The 17,449-nt window shown below is 34.1% G+C and overlaps 1 long non-coding RNA gene and 1 pseudogene across 1 annotated transcript; one reads left to right on the top strand and one right to left on the bottom strand.

The window, feature by feature from the left end:
- Positions 1-2,510: 2,510 nt before the first annotated feature.
- LOC140886984 (uncharacterized) lies at positions 2,511-8,702 on the bottom strand. Its single transcript, XR_012151735.1, has 3 exons — positions 8,577-8,702; positions 6,898-6,960; positions 2,511-2,624 (listed from the first exon to the last, which is right to left on the bottom strand). It is a non-coding gene; the product is annotated as an uncharacterized lncRNA (long non-coding RNA).
- A 4,997-nt stretch (positions 8,703-13,699) lies between these two features.
- LOC140891679 (F-box protein CPR1-like) lies at positions 13,700-15,649 on the top strand (annotated as a pseudogene).
- The last annotated feature ends 1,800 nt before the right edge of the window (positions 15,650-17,449 follow it).

The raw sequence follows: 17,449 nt of genomic DNA on the forward strand, positions 1-17,449 counted from the left end.
CATAGAATGGACACAAACCAAACAAAATATTAAATATGCAAACAAAAAAATTAAGTGCAACACAACATACCCCATGTAAACCAAAATCTGTCTCGCACCTATCTCCCTCATCTCCATAAATGGAACGATATCTTCTCTAATCAACCGTAGGCTTTGAGAACGTCCAAACATAGATTCCTCAAACTCTATGTGAATGTTGTCATCTTCGCCCATCAACCTAACAACATATGAGTAGATATACTTGCAAGCCATGGGTAAGTTTCTTTCAATTTCCATGAACTTTTGACGCTGTCCAGAAACATCCATAATTGCAAATGGTTGAGGTTTCTCTTTCTACAATTTAGAATATTCGTACAATTTAGAATAAAGTAAAAAATTATCCAAATAACATATATGACAATTACAAACATATAAAAAATTGAAGCTTTTAAAATACCTTTTTCCTTGGAAAAATTACCAACACTTTTGGCCAACCAACGATGGCTCCAAGTGAATCCTTCATGACTATTGGTCCACAATTCATTGGGATTGGAAGCTCTGCTGCTTCATCTAGGACAACGTCAATCAACACCTTGAAGTTCTCTTCCCCAAGTGGAAGATCTTGAATCTTAACATTTGGACCTCCACTTGATATTATTGTGCCATATGCCACCACATCTCCACGTGTTTTCAAGACAAGGTGACATTTTTTCCCCTTCAAGAACAATAAATTATCATATATACATATATAATTCAATAACCGAAAAACTTGGTACACCCACGGTTTTGGCCAACCAAGTGGTCGACTGATTAATCTGGTACTGCACTAACAGCTACCAAGTAAGCCATGGCCAACATACAGATTATGGTTGAGGGAGTTAGGGATGATGCAGGCTGGCTATGCAGGCCTTATATAGTGATATATATGGCATGCACTTATTATAAAAACTGACTTCAATTATTTTAGCCAAGGGAAATAAAACAGGCTGGCTATGCAGGCCTTAGAGTAATAAATAACCTTCATGTCTGGAGGGCCGCATTCATAAAAACCTTCAAAATCATCAGAAAGCTTTGGGGTCAGATTTTTGGATGCATTTGGGCCCTGAATTTCAGATGACTTGTTTGATGCTACCATCTCAGAAGCTCGATCGGTGATGATTGGCATAACAGCAGCAAGTTGTGCCTTCAGTTTCTCCAACTCCTCCTTGAAAAGTTTAGTCTCTTCCAACTGTTTTTGGGAGATTTCCATCGTAGTTGTAGGGACTGATTCCCTTTTCTTTCTAGGAGTTTTGAAGAAAACTTGAGGTGTTACAAATCCGCCGACACCTCGAACCCTCCCATAATGTTCCTGGCTGCCTAATGCAATGGTTAGGACATCATTCATTTCAGAAACATTGAACTCTCCACTCTCCTTCTTTTCCAACAAGTCATCCTACATTTATAAGCATAACAAATTAATCCAAGAAATATATATATATATGAAGGCATTATGGAAATCGATAAAATTAAAAATTTACAATTTTTGCAGCGATTTCTGATGTCTCTGTGTTTATAATTTTTCCAGCTTTGTCCTCACGAGCTTTGCGCCAAAGAATTGATCTGTCAACTTCTTCATCTCTGGCAATTATATTTTTCTCCTTCTGCAATTCAAAAATTTAGAATCTTACAAGTACGTGAATTCAACAAAAGAAGACAGTGTATTATACACGAAAAAATTGTTAAACGAATGATCAAAAGCTTACCAGCTCAGCCTCCAATCCAATGTAACCTTTTTGAGACAGTCTATGGTGATATTTACAATGCTTGGTCCGTTCCTTTTGCTTTTCATGAGTAATCTATATCAGAATTTAATTCAGTTAAGTACGGAAATTAGTATTTGTTAAAATATACTTGGAAAAACTTAAAATACCTCCCACGATGGATCTAGTCGTGCATCCACAAAAGCCTTCCAATCTGCTACTGGTAGCTGATATTGACTTGGTGGAGAAATCAACGTTTCTGGATTATTTCTGTTGGGCCAGACATATCGACTAGTCAATTTGTTTTTGAAATCTCTCCATTTACGAGCTGCTGAACTCATCACAGCTGACTGGCTTTGTGGCGCTACTTCAAAGACATTCTGAAACCAGAATATGTTAGTTGAATTATTGAATCGAATGGATTCAATCCCATAAAGAAAATTTCTTTGTATAGACAAGAAAGCTGTCAATGTAGAGAGTAATACAACATTGAACCAATTAATGTTCATATTTATTATGTTTGGAAGATAAACTTATCGATATCTCTTCCCAAACCTTCTGTTTTATGTTTTCTGGAACATCAGGCCACGATTTTATATTGATTGGCACCATGGATCTAGCAATGGAGCCAATGTATGATTGAAGTGCCCTCCCATTTGAGTTGTATGTTGGCCGCCCCAAGTCATCATAGTCAATCTTTGCTTTTTTTCCCCATCTTGCAGCTGCAGTTCGCTTAGCCATCATCGTACGACCTCGCTTGTTCTTTTGCACATCTACATGTTCTTCTCCATGAGTAAGTGCATGTGGCTCTGCATCTTCACTAGTCTTACCAACACTTAATCCATGCATCTCCTCAACTGCATCTTTATTTTTCTGCCTTCTCTTACTCATTATATGTGCTGTCCACTGCATAAAAATATTCAAACCACTATTAATATATAATGATAACATAAATATAAAAATAAGCATGATAAATAATAACAAAAACATAATAACATATACATAAACGTAAGGAAGGGACAAGATAGTTCATAACATCAAAATAAATAATAACAATAATAAAACTAATAAAAGTTCATAACATAAATTTTAGAAGTACAAAGAGTGTCTTCACTCATACATAACAAAAAATGATATAAAAGTGCAAAACATCATTTTTTTCTGTTCGATTCCCAGACACCCTCATGTTCTGTTCTAAAGTATCTTCCATGAACGGGAATCTCATGAGTAACAACATTGTCAATTGGTCGGGTCTCGGGAATATTAGTCGAACAATCATCCTCCCCCTCGTAACACCTATTTGGCACTGGGAGCACAATAGACCATCCTTTTCTTGCTGGGTCATCAATATAAAAAACTTGATTGACTTGACTTGCAAGGACAAATTCATCATTCTTGTGCCCTCTTTTGTTCAAATTGACCAAGGTGAAGCCACATTCGTCGTTGTTTATTACTCCTTTGTCATTTGCAACCCAAGCGCACTTGAAAAGTGGAACTTGAAATTGATGATAGTCCAACTCCCATATTTCTTCAATCACACCATAGAAAGACACATCGGCCATCAAAGGATTTTTATCTTTGGCACTACTAACAAACATGGTGTTTGCAACTAGAGAAACCCCACTGATTTGGCAAACTCTCTCATCATCTCGCGCCTTTGTCTGGTATAAATTGTTATTTACCACATAACTACTATACTTGATGACTTGGGAGCGTGGTCCATGAGCCAACCATGTCAATGTCGATGTCGTTCCACCATTGCGGCTGTCTATTTCAGCAGCCACCTGTAATTTATTTAATTTGAAAGAGTGATTAAAATAGTAGATGCAAATTACCGCAAAATGCTTCAAAAAATATTTATTCATCCACCCAACCTTTGCATGAAACTAGTCAATGAACCTCTTATTGTGGGCATCTTGTATCCATCTTTCATCTTTCTCTTTTTTCGGAAATATCAATTTCAGAAAGGTCTTGTGTTCACTGTGGAAATATTTTTCCATTAATTTTTAAAAGACAGCAGATATTGACAGATCAAAGAAGTGCAGAACTAAGTATTAATGCCATAACTTACATTATGTAGGGAAATACTTCTCCAGTATTTTCCAGCACTGTCAAATGTGCTTGTAGCATATCACTTTGTCGCACTGTCATTGGTGTGTTACATGCTAAGAAGCCAGGAACGTTTGAATTGGGGTCTCGGATTGATTGAGGGATCCCAACAGGATCAACTTCATTGAGGTATTCAGAACAAAACTCAATTGCTTCTTCTGCTGAATATCTCTGAACAATGCAACCTTCAGGATGTTTTCGACTGCCAACATAACTCTTAAACACTTTCATGCATCTTTCGAATGGATACATCCACCGGAAGCAAACAGGTCCACATAATCGGACTTCTCGAACAAGATGGACTATTAAGTGCACCATAACATCAAAGAAAGAAGGGGGAAAATACTGCTCCAATAAGCACAGCGTAACAACCAAGTCAGATTGCAGCTTATCTAACTTGGCTACATCTATAACCTTACTACAAATATCTTTGAAGAAGAAGCAAAATCTTATGATGGCGTATCTAACATGTTTTGGCAGCGCATCACGTATGAGTATTGGCAGGAAATGCTGCATTAGAACATGACAATCATGAGATTTCAAACCAGACAACTTCAGCTCAGACATGGACACAAGATTCTTCATGTTCGATGAGTAACCTTCTGGAACTTTTATATCCATTAACGACTGGCACACTTGTAACTTTTCTTTTTTTGTGAATGAGCATGCACTAGGAGGAAGATATGTTTTTTTCTCTCCAAATTCAGGTCTCAATTCAGGCCTAACTCCCATTTGAAGCATGTCCAACCTAGCTGCCACATTGTCCTTAGTTTTTCCTTTAACATTCATCAAAGTATTAATGAGGGACTCAAAAACATTCTTCTCGATATGCATCACATCGAGACAATGTCTAACATGCAGGTGTTTCCAATAAGGAAGATTGAAAAAAAAATTGACTTTTTCTTCCAACATTTTCTGAAATCTGTTGCTCCTAAATCCTTTTCATCTGTACTGCCTTCCACATTATTCTCCTTCTCCTTCTTTCTCTTTTTACCTTTCACACTGATCTTCTTTCCAAACTCACACTTTATGTTCGAAAGCTTGTCATATAAGGTAACCCCAGATAATGGTGTAGGTGTATCTCCATCTTCTTCTACGCCATTAAACTCCTTAGTCTGCCTCCGATAGGGATGAAACCTTGGTAAGAATCTTCTATGACCAAAAAATGACATTTTCCTCCCATTTTCCAAATGCTTTGCATAAGTATTTTCTCCGCATACTGGACATGCAAAATAACCATGTGTAGTACATCCACTAAGGTTACCATAGGCTGGAAAGTCATTGATGGTCCATAATAAAACTGCTTTAAGAGTGAAAAATTGTTTTCGATAAGCATCATAGACACCATCAACTCCTTCCCACAATCGTTGCAAATCTTCAACTAGCACATCAAGGTAGATATCTATATCGTTACCTGGCTGTTTAGGTCCAGAAATGAGCATAGTTAACATTATGAATTTCCTCTTCATGCACATGTTTGGAGGCAGATTATATGTGGCCAACATGACTGGCCAGCAGCTGTACCGACTACTAAGGTTGCTATGGGGATTAATGCCATCAGCTGCAAGTGCTAAGCGAAGATTTCTTGGCTCACTTTCAAAGTCGGGCCACATATGATCAACCAACCTCCAACATGGTGAATCAGACGGATGACGTAACTGACCAGCAACTCTTGTGGTTTCTTTATGCCAAGTTAAATTTTTTGAGGTCTCTAAAGATTTATACATACGTTTGAATCTTGGTATGGGGGGAAAATACCACATCACCTTGGCAGGAACACCTTTCTTCTCAATGTTCTTCTTGTTTAGCTTCCAACGCGACAAGCCACATTTAGGGCAACTTACACAGTCTTTATATTGTTTTCTATAAAGGATGCAATCATTGGAACAAGCATGGATCTTTTCATGGCTCAACGACAAACAACTCAATGTCTTTTTTGCATCATACGTTGAAGATGGCAGATTGTGATTATCTGGTAGCATATCCCTAAAATCTGTTAATAGATCTGAAAATAAAGCATCACTCATCCCATGCCTGGCTTTGGTATTGTACAGTTTCACTAGTGCACTCAACTTTGTGTAACGCTTACATCCATTGTACAATGGTTTCTCTGCGTCCTCCAAAAACTTCACAAATTCTTCTGGATTTTCTGTGTAGTTCTCGTATGCTGCCTCACACATATTAGTTGTTTCAAAGTCTTTGTGATAATCATCAGTTGGATCCTGGTTGGTACTCCAATTTACTCTATCATTTTCGGCAGACTCGCCATGCCAAATCCAATTAACATAATTTTGACTAAAACCATGAAAAAAAAGATGCTCTCGAATCGATGTAACCGGTCCTTTTTTCAGATTTATACATTTGCAACAAGGACAATGAATGAAATTGGGGTCAACGTGGAGATTTTGCAAACAACTGCTGATGAACTGTTCAACACCCTCCTGATACTGTTTGGATCTTCTATCCGAGCGAATCCAAGATTTATCCATAATTCACAACTTATCTTCAACAAACAATTAAATTTATGAAATTTATATATAATAACAAATACTAAAAGATTAATATACAAGAATCATGAATGATTTCCACTTCAAGCACTAGTTACTTGGTTTTTAAAAACCAAAGGGATTTTTTAAAAAATCATTGTGACTCCAAAAATCAATGCTAATTTTAGGAATAGTTCCAGAAAAAAATTTTAAATTCAAATATGACCGAGCCAAGCTCTAATACAGTAAACTATTTTCAAAATCAAGAATGAATACTTTTGGTTTCAAAGTAAAAACGAGAAATTAATTTTACTAGTGAACAGAAATAAAAAATATAATATGCAAAATATTAATTTATTTAAACAAAAAATGACAAATAACTTAATTTTTCAAGCACAAAGGCTAGGAAATTAATTTAGCAGTCTTATCGAGCACAATTACAAGCATAAGAAACGAAATTCCCAATGCGAACAATGAATCATCATATAATCAAAATATTGTAAGCACATGGAGAAAATATGCGACCAGGTTTAATTTCAAAGCACATTAAACGTCCACTGAAGCAGAAAAAGTTCAAAAAATACCTGCTTTTGTTGCGGCTAGAGCTAGGATGCTACTTTCAAGTTCAGCTTGTGTCTGAAAAGTAGCTTCAGCAAAATCAATAACACATGCTATAGTTTTTAGCTCATTGTGAGTGAAAGAAAACTACCAAATGCTTTATCATTGCCCTACTGGTGTATAGAGTATAAACCAACACAATATCACAATTATTTTCTTTGTGCATCTCGAATCCTCTTTGAAATTGATACATGTTGAAAGGAATAACATGCCATATTGAGTAAACCTACGTTTCACAAGGGAAAATTGCATCTTTTTTAAATCAAGTAAGTTAATAGGAGGAAATTAAATAATGTACGACACAATTTGAATCAACAAAATATAATAAGTACTGTTTGTATGTTTACGCGAGGGGAAATAATAAATACTTGTCAAATTGTTGCTGAAGCAACAGAAGTTATAGTGCAGGAAAACCAAAAAAAAATACACCAGATGGAGTGGTAACTAACAGAACAGTAGATTGTTTAGCAAAGAAAGCAACATAAAATAAATTACTAGCATTATATTGTCGAATGATTCAGGCATGTCCAGTGTTGGATCCAACACTCCAAAGACCAAACGAATTGATAGGTAACTTTTTTTCAGTGTTTTCTCCATTCAAACTGTCATCTACTCAGTATCAATTTCACATTATATTTTGCATCAAACCCTTACATGTTACTTAACTTGTCCCCAAGCCCCTACATGAAAAAATCTCTAACCAAAGACCAAAGCTGCTTCTAACCACAATGGCATAGAATATACTCACGTAAAAAATGTTGTTACTTGAAATAGCAACTCGCACAAATTATTTGACATCATTCCCAAGCTACTGTGTGACACAACAACTCATGCATTCTGAACAACTGAAGCTAAGCGCTTTAAGAAATAGCATAATTATGAAAACTATGATGTGGCGACTAACTCAAAGTCATTTCCTTTAAGAAAAAAGGCTAACATTTGACATTTCTCTATTTTCAAAACACCTAAAGCAGCTCTAGTACCACAATATGCTTTATAATTTTCAATGTTCAAGGTACATATTTGTGGAAACCACTCAAGAAAAAAAATACCTGCATTTTAAAGTAAAACCCAAACCAAAACAAAATCTAGCCTACAGAATGTTTAAAAAACCAAATTCCTCCACAGATAAACTATATTTACACACACACACACACACACACCCCACACATACAACACTCCTCTATATGCGCAAGCATAACTATATAGATAGAGTATCACAATAACACAGCTAACACAAATGGAACAGAGAGACGATGAATCAAATCAAAACCTGAATTACTAAAGAATTTTTTTTAACGGGAACAAAGCTTAAAGAACACATTTGCTCGCGGGCCTAAACACAGAGATATATAGGGTTCGTCCTTTGACAAGAAAAAATAAATATGTATGATGATTAACCTTGCACTTCAAAGATTTAACTAAATGGTCGTTTCTCATACGGTGGAAAAGAAGTTGGGCCGTGAGAAGGATTTTAATCAAAACGAAATTAATGATGGCTAATATTTAAGTTGAATGAATCAATAGAGAAGGATTTTGTTCGGCAAAAAAGGTTCAGAGATAGAAAAGGAAACATACTTTCTGCACTGAAATCTTCCAAAACATGTAAAACATAAATTGAAAAAAAAAATAGAGAGATTAAGACCTTTTTCTTTCGAAATAGGGTGTTGGCGTCGGTTCCCGGCGGTGGTTGATGGGGGGCGGCTGAAGAAGAAAGGGATCGAGCAGCTAGCTAGCTAGGTTTTCTTTCCCACAACGAAGAAGAAAGGGGATCGGATCGTGTGTTGTTTTTCACAAGTGTTGAGTAAAAATATCCGTTTATTTTTTACTTCATCAATTATAATAAAAATATTAATTTTTTTACTTATTACTTCAGCAATTATAGTGTGCCGAAGTAAAATACTGTCCAAAATAATTAGTGAAGCCCGCGTTTTTCAAGTACCGAAGTAAAAGGTGTGTTTTTACTTCATCCTGGTTAGTACCGAAGTATATTGTTACCTTTTACTTCGTATTTACTAATTGACGAAGTAAAAACTGACGAAGTAAAAGCCCATTTTTTTACTAGTGTTAGTTATTTTTCGTCAAAAATATTGATATGATGCTATACAAGCTTAGCTCTACATCAGTAATGCGTCTGCATTGGTGCCGGCCATATCAACATCATGTCGAAAAAATGATTAAAATTGTTTGAAAAAACAAACATATATACCGAACTAAAACTGAAGTCTGATATGATCGAAATCGCAAAGTGATAAACGTAAAAAACCTAAAAAGTAATTTTCTCAAATTATTATGATTATGTTTATGTAAAAGAGAATATTTTATTATCCGTTGACAGACCAACCCAACACTATATCATAACTTACGCAGCAAAACCAAACAAATAAGTCACACTAGTTCTTTGAAAGCAATAAGTTTTTTGTGGCCTCCATCGACCAAAATCTTCGCAGCGTAAGTATTTGTTTCAGTATTATTAGTCGCCGCAATCAAAAGACTGTAACTCTTTCCCCCTTCACGGTTTGCGTAAACCGCCTCGAGTATACCCGAAAATTTTAATGCATCTTTCGCTTCTTTGTTATGATCATCAATGGCGAATTGGGCAAGTTCAATCGCTGTCGGGTCATTGTTGCGCAAAAAAGCAAGGCCAGGTGGCAATACTGCTGGGGCCTCAGCTACCGGTCCCTCTTCTATTTGGGGACCGGGGGAAATGGCGTGGGGGACGATGTCACGAGTCAAGGTCTCCCGGCCGCTTAATGCGGCCGAGACATCATCGACTAGGGCCGAAGTAGCTAGCATGAGAACTGAAATGAGAAAAAAAGATTTCAATTTGAGAACCATGGTTGTATTGTGATATTTTATGAGTTTGGTTGGGCATTTATAATGGAATTACGCCTACGTACGCCGTGTGTTAACCAGAATGACGGATATTTTTTTTTTCTCTTTGAATTTATGTAATCAGATTATGGATGACGGATACCTATATTAAATTGATGCTCGAGAATTGTTTAGATTGGCGGGGATTGGGGATTGGATTGTTTGCAATTTGAAGTCTAGTGTGTCTCCATTTTTTCAAATTTTATGACACGACCCAATACAAAACACTTTTGAAAAACGTTTCGATCCTCAACGCTGGCTTTTGAAAAGAAAATAATAGAAATGAAAAGAAAACGATTTTGAGGCTAGAAGGTCTCCAAAAAGTCGACCCAACTTGACCCGATTATATTTATAATAAAAACAATATTTTTGAATGTGTTAGGTCAAATAGAAGATTTATGTAACAAAATTGAGTAATGAGACTCATCTCATAGGAGTTCTATGTTTTATAATTAATACATGTATTATCATTATATTCAGTCACATAACTCATCAATAATTTATGTATGAGAGAATAACCTTGGTCAAACTTTATTTTTTAAGAAAAACTCTCTCAAGTATATTTGAGTGTATTCAAACGCATATGAGAGGGTCATTTTTGAAAAAAAAAATATTTGATCAAGATTATTTCCGTGACCACCCTATCAATATAGGAGAATAACCTTGGTCAATCTTTATTTTTTAAAATAACTTTCTCAAGTATATTTGAGTGTGTTCAAATGCATATGAGAGGGTCTGTAGTAATTGAATCCTGGCCTATTTATGAGCATAAATTGTTAAACATGATTAATTAAGAGATTTTACTACAATAATCGGACAAATAAATCGAGTTTAGGATGTACAAAATAGTCCAAGAGTTAATTAAGTCATGTGCACTAGTAACGTGTCATCAGAATTTTGACATGCAATCACATGCATGAGGTCGAAATGTCCAAATAATGGGATCGGAGCTTCCGAACATGACAGTTCGACAAGTGAAAAACATGAGAGTTCGAAGCTTTCGAACTATAGGGATCGAAGCTTTCGAATCCGTGTAATGTTATTGTAACTTTGCGACACAAAAAAATTTAAAAATTTTTAAGGGTTTTAAAAAATTCAGCCCAAGCGTTCACTGTGGTAGAGATGAAAATCTAAAATAAAAAAAATAAATGTTCAAAAAATTAAATATGTTATGGGCTGTGTTTTAAAAAATTAAAAGAGATTATGAACTTAAAATTTATTGAACACATGACATGAGTTGGGTTAATGGTGATGGATATAAACGAACTTGCCGTTTAGTTTGCTCGCAAGCTCGCTCTTAGTTGTGTTGTGAGATATTTAGTTATGCAACTATGGTCATGTTATTTTTATTTGGTATTTGAGAGTTAAATATATTATATCGAGATGTTCAGGATCCGCCAACACAACAAGATGGCGTTGCATTTTTTTTTTTTAATTTTTAATTTTGCGGTATCCGGATCTATAATGGATGATGCAAAAAAAAAAAAAAAATCCTCTTAAAAATAGAATTAGCCATGTGTAGGGCTGACAAAAAATAACGAAATGCCGTCATACCGTTTTTATCGTACAAAAAAAAACCGAATATATAAAATATTTTGGTATACCGTAAATTTCGATACGGTATCAAACGGTATCGATACCGGTATAAGATTTTTGAATTTTCGATATTTTGGTATACCGGAGAAAAAATTGGTATACACGGTATCGGTATACCGTGTATACCGATATTTTTTAAAACAAAACAGTATAAAAAAATCGATATACACGGTATCATATCGATACTGTACCAAATTTCGGCATTCGATACGGTATCGGTATGAATTTATGTCATATCGAAATTTCGGTCGGTATGGTATCGGTATCGGAAATTTCGGTATCAAAATTTTCAGTACGATATGCGGTATACCATACCGAACTACCCCTAGCCATGTGTTTTGTTCTGAAAAAAAAAAACTCAATTATATAATGACACATATCTATTTTATTTTTTTAAGTTAAAAATGTGTCTTTTAATAACTAACTCTCAATCAATTTAGTGAAGTCCGAAATGAATTTACAGTAATGTTTAATTTTTTTTCTTTTGAACAAAAATAATTGATACATACTATCAATATCAACTTTTTATCGATAGTTTTAAACTTATTTCTCTATTATCTTAAATTATTATCTCTTATCGAAATCTTTAATATTAAATATATCTATATTTTTATTCAATTATATCATTATTTATTTTTTTAAAAATTTAAAATAATTATCACTCATAATAAAAAAATATTACCATTTTTATGTATATTTTTAAATTCAATTATATATTTATTTATATTTTTAAAATTTTGGATTATATAGTGTAGTACTCTTAATAAAAAATTGAAAAATTATTTTACGTGAAAATAACAAAATAATTATTAATTTTTAATAAATATTTCATTTTTTCAAAATTAGTTTTGTTAGATGACTATCCAAAACAACTTGAAAATTATTTTTTAAATAAAATTTAAAAGAAGCAAATAGCTCTAAAAAATATTATATAAACACACTTATATAGTTATTTAGTTTTCAAACTTTGTAAATATATTTTTTTGTCTATTTTTATATATCTTTATAATTTTTTAAATTTTAAAATATATTATTCATTATATTATATTATATAAATGATTTTTATTTGAAAGAGATATAAATGGTTTTTTTTGGTTTGACTGGTTGTACTGTTTTTTTAAGATAAAAAATTTTGATCACCGATCTTATTATAAAAACATGGTAAATTTTAATATTTTAAATCAAAGTCGATAAAATAGTTTATTTTTGGATAAATTTTAGGATCAAAGTTGATGAAGTTCAGAAGTTGTTTTTTTAAATTAAATACACGAGTAAATGTAGCTTAAGTTATCTTTCTTTCTTCTGTTTATTTTTTCTCGTTTTTTTTTCGGGAATGTAGCTTTCATCTTAGAATGGTAAATCGGACAAACATTTTTTCTTAAAAAAATATTATAAATTATTAGGCAATTTATATTTTACGTACTCTTTTGATTTTATTTATTTAAATTTAAATACGTTTTTTTAAAGTTTTTGAAAAAATAAGCAAAGATATTTATGATCTTTATAATTGCGTTTTCTTTAATAATATAGGCATTAGACGTGTGACATTATATAATTATTTTAATATGTTTTTTTTTCTAATATATGGTATAAATATGTATCATTATATAATCGTGTCCCTTTCTATAAACAAAGCATTTGACAAATTACATTATTTAGAAAATGCAACGGACGCTCCAAACCTGCAAAATGGGCTGGGTCCACCAACACTAGGGGAGTTTTGCAGTATCAGTGCAAAACTCCATAATTCAATTCAATTCAAATTTGAATTTTTTTTTCTATTTTTAAATTATTTTGAAAAAGTAACAAAATCAAGATTTCTATTTCTCCTGGAAAAAAAAAACAAAGGTTTTTAGTTATGACTTGACTACTGTCCCGTTTGGATTTGGTAGACATTTTTTAAAAAAAACACTTTTTTAAGTTATAATTTTTGGCTTTTGAAAAAGCTCTAATTTTGACTTAAGAAAGTTTTTATTTAAGCATTATTCTGGTCAACCAAACACTTTATTAAATGAAAAGCACTTAAAAAAAATGCTTTTTTGACCTGGCTTTTGAAACCAAACGGAGCCTACGTGAGTGTTTGCAATAGATTGTGTTTTTGTAGAAGTGATTAATTTATAGATTATAAAAAAGTTAAGAAAAATCAAAATTTGTTAGTGTTTGAAAACAAATATAAAAATTTAAAAATCAAAATGGAGTAGTTTTTAATAAATTTGTTACTTGTATTCTCTATGGTGGTGGGAATTTTTGTGTTAAAATTTTAACAGCATAAAGTTTTGGTCCCTTTCTTCCAAAAGTATGCCGATTCTCCCGCTTGATCTAATCGAGGATATCCTCAGCCGTCTTCCGGTCAAATCTCTGAAGCGGTTTCGATCCGTGGCGAAATCGTGGTGTTCTCTGGTCGACAGCGAGAAATTTATCAAATAGCATTTGCGCCGGTCCTTAACTTCCTACTCCAACCATCATCTCATTCTCGGTGGTGGGCCTGCCCTTTATTCCGTCGATTTGGGGCCCCTTAACAAGGCGCGCGTGCTTAAACCCCCCTTTTCTTACTACATGGACGGTGTCACGAGTTCCTGCAATGGCTTGGTTCTTGTGATGAGCGAGCCCGCTGTTTTGTGGAACCCTTTTGCGAGAAGTTACAGGGTTTTACCCGATGCTTCTACGGAACCACCGCCTGGGTCAGGGTATTATGCGTTGGTTTCATATGGGTTTGGCTACGATTCCATAACCGACGATTATAAAGTTTTGAAGGTTGTGGACTTTAAAAACCGGGCTACCGATGCTACAATCCTTTTGGAGACTGGGATTTATCGCCTGAAATCCAATTCGTGGAAGAGAATCGAGAATTTTCCTTATCCACTGCCGTTCGCAGGGGGCCACGCGCGCGCGACTGTGAATGGGTCGATTCACACACTGGCGTATGCGGATGGAAGCACTGATGCAGGTACAATCATGGCCTTTAGTTTCGAAACTGAGAAGCATTCTGAGATGAAGCCGCCAAAGGGTGTTAAGGCGAGGGATGCCGATTTGAATTTGAGTGTGGTTGGAGGGAGTTTGTGTTTTATTTGCACGCATAGGTCTCGGGTGGTTATTTGGGTGATGAAGGAGTATGGGGTGGAGGAATCTTGGAGCATGCTGTTAACAATTAGGCAGCATGCCATTCAGCCGTATGATTTCGTGAAACCGCTGGTCTATTCGAGGGATGGGAGCAAGGTTCTGTTGAATTGGGATGATCAAAAACTTGTTTGGTATGATTTGAGGAAGAAAACTCTTCGACAAGTTCGTGTAGATGGCATCTCTTTTTCGTTTTATGCACAATACTGCGTTGAGAGCCTTGTGTCTCTTGAAGCCCCTAGCCAGATGTAGAGAAGAAACGTGATGGAGAGAAGAAGGGAAAAGGGAGGACCAACAAAAGGTGAATTAATTGAATTCTGAATGTTATTTTGTGCCTTTGAGTTATTGTTGTCTGCCGTTAATTTGTGTGATGCTAATTCAACCATGAATAGCATCATATTTCTCGAGATAATTGCTTCTATTCATAGAGAATAATTGACTTATTCATTGCCATGTTGTATCAACTAGAGAATTAAGAACAAGTAATACTGGTTTTATCCATTCTTCTTTTATCTCATGTTACTTGTTCTTTGTAGTTTATTTATGCGGCCTATTCATGTGATATTTTGTGGACTGCGTTGTTAAATAAATTGATCCAAGAAAATTTGACTTTGCAAACTATCAATCTGTTTACCAGCCTTTGATTGAGTTTTATCAAACCGGATGTTACAATTACCCATTGTTTATATTATTTTAAGGGATGATTTCTTATCGGTGGGATTCAAGCTGGTGCTTTAGTGGGGGAGCAAACAATTGGATGAGGCAAAAGAGGTATGATATCCATTTTTTTAACCATTGTCGTTAGTGGTGGGGCATTTTTTTCCGTGGATTATAATGTGACGCTTGAATTTGATGATTTTTTAAGTTGGATGGATGATCGTCACTTCTTGTCCCTGGACTAAGCCTTGATTGATTATATGTGAGATTTTTGAAGGTCAATTACTATTGCTGAGGAGTATGGAGTGAAACGACGAGCTTCTTGTTGAATGTAAGATCTTAAGTCGCATTTCTCTTCAAATAGCGTTTTTCTTATATTCTATTACGTTTATTAGGTGCAAGAATTGGGATGTATAAATTCGAACTTCTCCCTTGTAAATCATTTATTTAGATCAATACAGTTACAGAGCTTCATCTCTGATTCTTCTCAACACTTCTGATTTATTACATGACCATAATTATTTCGAGTTGATTTCATGGTGTCAATTACTTTGCCTTCTTCATTTTTTTAGGAGCATGATGGGCTGGCTTTTATCGTTTTTTATGGCAAAAGAGAAGATATGTGTTACAAAATTGAGTAATGGTCTTATCTCATAAGATTTTTCTTTTTGTACGTCAGATTGCTAGAATTGTTGATTGAGAAATGGAATTTAGGAGATCTTGTAGATTTTTTTCTCTTTGAATTCATGCCATCAGATTATGGATGACGATACCTATAAATGCTCGAGAATTATTTAGATTTGCGGGGATTGGGGATTGGGGATTGGGTTGTTTGCAATTTGAATTCTAGTGCGTCTCCATTTTTTCAAATTTATGACATGACTCAATACAATACACTTTGAAAAACGTTTTGATCCCCAACGCTTTTGAAATGAAATGAAATGAAAACGAATTGAGGCTAGGTCTCCAAAAAGTTGACCCGACGCACGATTATATTTATAATAAAAAATAATATTTTTTTTAATGTGTAGGTCTGACACAATATTTGTGTCACAAAATTGGGTAATGGGCTTATCTCATAGGAGTTCTCTATTCTATAATTAATACATGTATTATCATTATATTCAGTCACATGGTTCATCAACAATTCATGATTTCATGTATGAGAGAATAACCTTGGTTAAACTTGATTTTTTTAAGAAAAACTCTCTCAAGTATATTTGAGGGTATTCAAGCGCATATGAGAGTAGGGGTGCTCAAACTTCGGATAAAACCGAAAAAAATCGAAAATCCAAACCGAAAAAAACCAAACACCGAACCGAAAATCGAAATTTAAAATTCGAATATAAATATTAAAATCGAAATTTATTTGGTTCGGTTTTGGATTATATATCTCAAAATCGAACCGACCGAAAAAATCGAAATTTTATTAAATTAATAATTTTATTTGTATAATTGTTTATATTATATATTTTATGATATCTAGTGAATAAAGAATCATTTTTAATAATTTTTAGTTGATTGATATTTATTTAATTCATTTAGACTTTGAATTTAAATATTTTACAAAAAAAATCATTTAAAAGATGGCATATTATATTTTAAAATATATTTATAATATTAATTAAATAATTATATCAAAACCAAAATAACCGACCGAAATAACCGAATCGATGTGGTAAAAAATCGAACCGAACCGAAAGAAAACGGTTCGGATATCGGATTACATATTTCTAAAACTGAAAACCGAAAAAACCAAAATAAAAAATCGAAAATTGGACCGAACCGACCGATAAACATCCCTATATGATAGGGTCATTTTTGAAAAATAAAAAATAAAAAATTGACCAAGAATATTTCCTGTGTCCACCCTATTAATAGGAGAACAACCTTGGTCAATCTTTATTTTTTAAGAATAACTCTCTCAAGCATATTCGAGTGTGTTCAAATGCATATGAGAGGTTCTGCAGTAACCAGAATTTTATTTTACGAGCATAAATGGTTAAACATGATTAAGAGAGTTTAATACGATAAATAGGACAAATAAATCGACTCCAGGATATTTAAAAATAGTTCAAGAGTAAAGTTGACTCGAATAGTTCAGAAAGTCTGAACATGAATCATAGGGCGGTCGGAAAGTCTAAACTGATCAAACCAAGCTTTGCAGTTCGAAAGTTGAGGGTGAGATCGGAACCACCGATCCAGGGATTTGAAATTTCGAAGAGTTAAGTCATCCATATTATTGACGTGTCGTCAAAGTTTTGACACACAATC

Source organism: Henckelia pumila, chromosome 3, assembly GCF_033568475.1.
Source record: "Henckelia pumila isolate YLH828 chromosome 3, ASM3356847v2, whole genome shotgun sequence".
NCBI classification, from domain to species: Eukaryota; Viridiplantae; Streptophyta; class Magnoliopsida; order Lamiales; family Gesneriaceae; genus Henckelia; species Henckelia pumila.